The sequence below is a fragment of the Marmota marmota genome, unplaced genomic scaffold (assembly GCF_001458135.2).
Source record: "Marmota marmota marmota unplaced genomic scaffold, marMar, whole genome shotgun sequence".
NCBI classification, from domain to species: Eukaryota; Metazoa; Chordata; class Mammalia; order Rodentia; family Sciuridae; genus Marmota; species Marmota marmota.
The window spans coordinates 9158691-9166734 of NW_025999983.1; the positions used below are offsets into that span (position 1 = coordinate 9158691).

Sequence of the window (8044 nt, forward strand, 5' to 3'; positions counted from 1 at the left end):
ATACCACCCTAAAGGCTTCTCTTGCCATATTCTACTGAGGAATCCCAATCTATTTCTCCAGTATTTCAGAGTTTTAGACAATCTATTTTCCACTCAACAAGTATGAGTCCCAGTCTAAGTCATCATCAGCTTTTTTCTTTACTTCAAAAGCTTCCTGCAAACCCTCCACACTAACATGCTTCACCGCAATTCTTCTTCTATCTTGTAGCCAGAAGTATCTTTCTAACATGTAAACTGAGGGTCCCTCTCTTGATTAAACCCTTCAGTGCTTCCTTAAGTTCTTACAGTAAGGTCTAAGCACCATCCTGGACACACAGTTGTGTCCACACTTATTTGTTCACTAAATAAACTACGTCTAAACATTACTGAACATGGTTATAAGCAGAGTGACCACATATTGCAATCTATCTAGGCCAGTCCCAGTTGGGGCCTATTGTCTTGGTGCAATTCACAGCACCTTCTTTTATCCTCAAAAGCATTTCATTTGGACTAAAAAGATTCTACTGACTACCTGAACACCTCCATGTTCCAGTCACTTACCATCTCACCTTCAATTACCAACTCACTGAACCACCTTCAACTCCATCAACAAGTCACACCTCTGCCTCTAGAGGCACCTCCCTTTCCTCAATTGCCTACAAACTCCACTTGTCTTCCAGGTTCTAGGTTTGATTTCATGTGTTAGGAAGCATCTTCCGACTGCTAACATCTGCTGACCCTCCAATGGCCTTAGAACACTACACTTTCCCTATAACTGTAAGTACCCTGTACTGTGACTCTTATTTACATTTTTACATTGTCTAACTTTAAGTCCCGTTTCTACCTTGTTCCACATAGTACCTGATACTCTAGCCACGCAAGTATTTGTTAAATGAATGAATTATTAATCCATTTGCCACATAGCACAAAGTCTACTAACTAACAAGTGCTTAGAGGGTTCACTAATTAAAAATCACTGCCATTGACAAACTTACCTAATTTTTAATTAGTTCAGTTTTTAAAATACAGAGAGTATAGTTTTCTCAAGATGAAAAATTTATTTAGTGCAAATTTACTGGCCTGTTAGAGTCTGTAAACAAGTCAAAATAACACCTGGCATTTTGCCAGGGGAATGTTAGAGTTCGTAAACAAGTCTGGATGGTGCCTGGCAAAATGCCAGAGGGAGTGGTTTGAGAAGTAACAAAAGCGAGCCATTAAGTGTGGAGATTCCTGATTGGTTGACTGATGTATCTAGTTTATGCTAATTAGATAAGCTGTGTGGAATGTATAAATACTGCTCCTGTCCTGCAATAAACGGCTCCTACTCCTGCTGTATCAATCTACGCAAGTTGTTCGTCACCCCCCGGTTATTTTCCTGCAGCCGGACTGCGGCACTGGCCCACTTAACAGAACCAGCATCTAGCACTTTAACAGGCAATCATAAAACTCTTAAATTTATAAGTTATATTTTGCAAAATGCCAATGCCTATCCCATACATTTCTCAACTATACTGTTTCTCAATCTTTTCCATGGTTTGAGGGAAATTTCCCCCCATATCCTTGGTTTTTCTGCTTAAAGCCATCTGAATCAATTTTTAAATTCCACATTCCTCTGAAAGGCTGTGTGGGTGCCAGGCTGATGATGTGATACCAGATGGAGGCCTTGGAGGCCCCTATGCACTCAGTTTATCTATCCACCTGGAACAGACTGCTGTTAGGCACTGCACCAAGTGGGAGAGAAGCAAGCAGGTCCCATCCTTCCTTCAGAAACCCTCATTTTATTAAGAAGAGACAGCCAATCAACACCCAGGGTCATCCCAGGTTGTGAGAAGTGCATTTAAGGTGATGTGATGAGGTGATGTGACACAGGAGGCCTCATTCAGGCTGAGGCCTATGGAAGGGTGGGAGCTAGCCAAGTGGAGAACAGGGACAGGAGGAAGTGAGGCTGAATATGGCAGAAGGAAGCCCAAGTGCAAAGGCCCAGATAAGGGCTGTGCATGGCCCGATGGGAAAACAACTCGGAAGCTGAACAACTCAAACGTGAGTTGACAAAAGGGGTTGCTAAATTAACATCTTATTTTTAGCAGGGCTTCCTTGCTTTTTCTATACAAGTACACTAGTGTTCAGAGAAAGGGGGACATTATTTGCATATCCCATGAGTAAAATTTACTGAAAAGCAACTTTTAGGACTTAAGTACTACTAAAAGCAGATGAGAAGATGTTTAATGTGTGATGTTGAATTCCAGTCCTCCCTCCTGAGCCCACGGTAGAAGTGACTAATCTCAGCCCATTTTAGTCCTTCTCAGCAATGCCATCTCTGCCCCCAAAGCTCAATAATCAAAATGGATAAAATATAAATATCTTTTTTCAATTAGAAAATTCTTTAAGATTCTCTATAAAATTGAGATATTCAAGTTTTCCCACAGTTCTTAAGTTAGGAAAACTTTAGCCTGATCATTTTTCATGGTCCTTCTTTTGTAAGTATTACACACTCTCCTGAGTTTCATCAAACCTGAAAGTATAATTATTAAGAAGAACCTTTCGGGCTGGGGATGTGGCTCAAGCGGTAGCGCGCTCGCCTGGCATGCGCGCGGCCCGGGTTCGATCCTCAGCACCACATACAAATAAAGATGTTGTGTCTGCCGAGAACTAAAAAAAAAAATAAATATTAAAAAAAATTCTCTCTCTCTCTCTCTCTCTTCCTCTCTCTTTTAAAAAAAAAAAAAAAAGAAGAACCTTTCCTCAATGACTCAGGTCATGGTCATACCCATAAATTGGGGGGTGGGGGGGTAAAGTAAAAGACAATGAAGAGTCACTCTAGGCCTTTGCCTTTATGTAGGACAAATGACAGGGTTAGATTAGATGATCTTCAAGTCTCTTTGGATTGATTTAAAGTATTTAAGAACGCAACTTAAGTGAAATGTATAGATCTTTACAATGAAACTACTCAAAATGACACTTCTGCTTAAGGTCATGTAGCTGGAATACCCATGCAGCTGAGTTAAATGAGGAGTACCAATCCGTTTTAAATGATTCTTAAAAAAAAAAAAAAAATTGTGTGTGTGCGCGCACACGCGCGTGCGTGTATTTTTAGTTGTATATGGACTCAATCCTTTATTTGTTTTTATGTGGTGCTAGGATCGAACCCAGTGCCTCACACTTGCGAGGCAAGTGCTCTACCTCTGAGAGCCACAACCCCAGCCGCTTAAATGATTCTTGGACTAAGGCCAGTCTTCTTAACTAGGACTGATTTTTTACCAGCACTTCCCCTTGAGTCAATTTCTCTTCTAGATCAACATAGCTAACACAAAACTCACCACATAACTACAAGTGGTTTTTGTTGCATTACAACTGTAAGGTTAGGGAAACCAAAAAGTAAGACTGCCAAAGAGCATTAAGTTAGAAAATCCACAATTTGAAGGGCTAGCTTAAAATTTATTATACAAAAAAATGGAAAATTGAATTAGACTTGGTCAAAGGAAGAGATTCTGGCTATATCTAAATGAGTGAGGGTTCATTATATGCAAAGACAGAGAAATCAGAAGACCCTTGTGTGTGGGCACTTCCTAGACACCTACACAACAGGACATATACTCTGACCAAATTTTGCCAAAAAGTCTCTTTTTCTTGTCCAGTTGATCCTTCCTGCAAACAAACACACGTTACAAAGGAGGGAAAACCAAGTAGACAAGGAAAGGTGAAGAGGCACTAGGCATCTCCGGGTGTAAGGCACTCCACATGTCCTTACTTAGATTCTGAACAACCCTAAGGAGATGGTGGTACTCAGTTTCACAGGAGAAATATCAGCTCACACCAACTACACACAACACCCCTATCTGGAGGCAGAAGACCATCAGATGCAAGAAATGGAAAGTGATCCTGTTTGTGCCACCCCTCCTGCAATGCCTGTGACTACAGGACCATACCACCACCCTGCTCCACTATCCTCCTACATGAACCTTTCCTCTTGTCCAAGTCCAAGCAATTGTGCACTGCTGCAGGAGGCTCTCTTGATAACTCAGTTGACATGTCATACACCAAAAGCTACTAATGACTCATTATGCTGGGATCAAGTTCAAATTCATTTCCTTGGCATTTAAGATTCCTCATGGTCTAACCCCACCCTAAAAATCTAGTCCAAACTCTACTCCACAATGCTAAGTCTCCTTCTAGATCATTCTTGCCCACTAAAACACACTAGATGAACACTCCAGCGAGCTCACAACATTCAGGCCCCTTCCTCCCTTTCCTGCCCTCCCCCACATTTCATTGAGGTTTCCATCCCTGTGAATCAGGAAGGCAACCCCAAGTCCAGCTGCAGGGAGAGATGTACACCTGATTAGCCCAGGGACAGTTTGCAGGAGCAGGGGCAGGATGAAGTTTGGATATTAGGTATCCCTTAAAAGCTCATGTGTGGAACAATGCAAGAATGTTTAGAGAAGTGATTGGTCATGACAGCCTTAAACCAATCAGTGAATTAGTCCCCTGATGGGATTAACTGAGTGGCAGCTGAAGGTAGGGACGGTGTGACTGGAGGAGGTAGGTCATTGGGAATGTGCCTTTTGAATATATATTTAGTATTTGGTGAGTGGAATCTCTCTCCACTTCTTGATCATAATGTGAACCACTTCCCTCCCTGACACTCTTCCGCCATGTTGTTCTGTCTCACCTTCAGCCCTGAGAAATGGAGTCAGCCATCTAGGGACTGAGACCTCTGAAACCATAAGACCCCACATAAACTATTCCTCCACTAAAATTGTTCTGGTCAGTCTTTTAGTCACAGCAGCGAAAAAGCCTTAGATGATTTGTTACATTCCTTGTTTGGGCACTATTCTGCCCATACAAGTTTAGCATCCCTAGAGCTAATGTAACTGGCTCTGGCATAATTACAGATGAGGATCCACAGCTAAATGATCAATCTGCTTGGAAGCAGTGACACTGGGATGGCAGCACAGGACTGTGATGGGAAAGCCTAGCCTTCTCCAGTATACCACAATGGCTCCCAGATCTTAAAATCACTTCCTGAACACGTGCCACTTCACAGGTGTATGAAGACCCACAAGAGCAGTCACTGTCCCAAGGGTAACAAGAAAGGAATGTTTACAGTATCAGGCACAAAAAAGACCAGGCTCTGGGGGAAGACGACCTCTCCATAGGCATGGAGGAGGTCCTGCCCAGGATGGGCACAGGCAGAGCCCTCCAGCCCTCCTGATGGGAATCTTCCATTTGGTTTAGCATGGTGTTGTAGAGTTGGGTTTCTTGTTTGTTTGTTTCTGCTTTGGTTTCCACCCCCTGTCTTAACACAAATCCCAAGGACTTAAAAAACAGAGATTACGTTTGTTTTTATTTTATTTCTTTTTATACTTGATAGTAAACCTAGTTATTTTAGTGAAAATTATAAATACTGAACATAGGCTAAATTGTAGTACCCAGAAAGATTATATTCTGTCACCAGCAGCAGAGTATTTTTTTTTCCCCAAAAAAATTAGCTCGCCCTTCACTTGTCAGGTGGAAGGCAGGAGAGCCGCCAGGCAGAGAACTGTTGGAGGGGGGCCCCACACCGGTCAGCTCCTCTAAATGTAAAGCACTATGGACCACTGCTTCTTTTATAAAATAGAAAAATGATACCACCATACTATTTTAGTAAACTATATTAATTTTTTTAAAGTAGTCTTCTAAACTCTATTTTCACCAAAAATGTGCACTCTGACCATTTTATAAATCATGACTTAGCACAAGGATGGTGAAATAATGGGGAAAAAAATACTGAATTCAACATCTGCCATCAGTTCTTTACAAAGCTATACTTACGTTAGAAATATATTCTAACCTAAGTAAACCCAGATAGTCACAAATCACAAAAATATGACCCATTATCAGGAGAGCAGCGCGCAGCCTTATCCCACATTAGCAGCTTACCAGATTCACCACCACGCTCTGCTCTATATGAAGCATGGAGCGGCCTGGATTCAGCACCATAGTCTGATAAACAAGGTAATGTGATCCCACCAAACGAAGCACAAACTTACCAAGAACCAGTTGGTAAACCTGTTTATGCCAGGTGTGCTTACTTTTGTAGCTATGCAACTGAACTACTGCATTAGCTAATGAAATGAGTGTGAAAGAGTAATTGTAGGAAATCTAAATAGAATGTTTTGAGAAAGCTTGGTAAAGTTAAAAAATAAATAAATCACTAAAAAGCTTACTGTCAAAGTTAGTTGTGACAAGTTAAAATAAAAGGGAAATAATTATTAAGAATCTAGGATTCTGCTCCTGTAGACTGTAGTCTCGGGTGGCGGCCAAGACCGCAGCTGAGGGTTGGCCGCCGCCATTGCCTCCACTACCACCACCAGGGATCAGGAGCCACGGCAAGATGTGGGTTTTTGGTTACAGATTCCTGATCTGGAAAGGGGACAACCCCTATGGGGACAAGCTGGTCGGATACATCACAAACTACACCAGTCGCTTCTGGCAGGGTAGCACTGACCACCGCGGGCGGGGTCCCGGCAAGCCATGAAGAGTCGTGACTCTTGTTGAAGATCGTGGGGGTTGTGTATGGGATGTTGCTTACACACTGCCAGTAGGAAAAGAAGAAGAAATAAAAGCATACCTTATTTCGGAGAAAAAAGGCCAAAGAAACATACCAGTCATTTTTTATCCAAAAGATCCCACAACAAAACCATTCCTAATTATCTTGATCCTGCCCCCCGGAAGACACTGCTGAACAGATTTTTAATGAAGCTGGGCCAAGTGGAAGAAATACAGAGTATCTTTGTGAGCTTGCAAATTCTATTAGAAGACTTACACCAGAAGATGCACATGAGCATCTTTTCTCCTTGGAAAAATTAGTAAAGGAACATTTAGAAGAAAAACAGAACCTCAGCTGCATATAAAGATCTAATCATTAACTTATTCAAATAGAGCATTTAGTTTTCAAAGAATAAGTTCAGCACACAATGGCAATATTTTGGTTTACTTGAAGATCTTATTGTTTTTAATGTTATAGCCAGGATATCATCTAAATGCATAATTTAACTGCAAGTATCTTGAAACATATATTAGGAAGACTGAAATAAAGAGAAAGAAAAATTCAAGTTTTAATAATATAATGATTTCCTAACTATATGATATTGAACACTTGGTCATCACAAGTGAGTTCTTTAGAAATATACAAAGTACTCGCTTCAGCAGCACATCCACTAAAATTGGGACAATACTGAGAAGATTAGCATGGCCCCTGCACAAGAATAACAGGCAAATTTGTGAAGCATTCCATATTTTAAAAGAAGCAAAATATAGAAAAATACAAAGACTTGGTTTGGTTCTTGTTTGTATCAGAGTAAAAATAATCTTGTTTCATTTCATAATACTAATTTGAGGTTATAGAGAATTAAGCCAAAAGTCCAATATATTATAAGATTTAAAAAAAAAAAAACACCACTAGGATTCTATACTCACAATGATTTGAAACTCTTCCAATTCTTCCTTTAAAAGAAACTAAAATGGGAAGAGTAGGCAAGGCACTGAGTATGGATTCCAGAGACGGATTCCTTTATTCGAAGACATGGCTTTCTACCTAAGGACTGGTGGACCAATGCATGTTTATGTATTTGTATTTCCTCTTCCATCTTCCTTTTCACCAGCTCTGCAACCCACCACAGGCGCCATCTGGAGGAGAGCGGCCAGGCCCATTGTCCACTTAAAACATAATAAACGCACATAATCCGGCTCCTCCAACTTGCCACAACTCCCTCCTACCGTTGGCACCACCAAACCACAGGGAAGAAGGTGTAAGAGGGTCTTGTCCCCTGAGGATTGCTAAATGCAAGTCCCTATTTTTGAAATATGTATTAAAATATTTACCACAAATTGTATAAACTTTGTTTCAAAATAATGAGGGAAGAGAAAGATACGGGGGTTTAGAGGAAATGGAATGGGCCAGGAGTTGATGGTTGTTGAGGCAGCTAAAGGGTCCAGGAGATTCATGTACTGCTCTACTTCTGCCTGTCTGAAATTTTTATAAATAGCTGAATTATGCCAAACTGTTGATAGATGATATCTTAAG

At 40.9% G+C, this 8044-nt stretch overlaps 1 non-coding gene and 1 pseudogene across 1 annotated transcript; both read left to right on the top strand.

The window, feature by feature from the left end:
- The first annotated feature begins 6352 nt into the window (after positions 1–6352).
- Positions 6353–7752, top strand: LOC107153189 (annotated as a pseudogene).
- Positions 7155–7261, top strand: LOC125617651. Its single transcript, XR_007348736.1, has one exon. It is a non-coding gene; the product is annotated as a U6 spliceosomal RNA (small nuclear RNA).
- Positions 7753–8044: the final 292 nt, after the last annotated feature.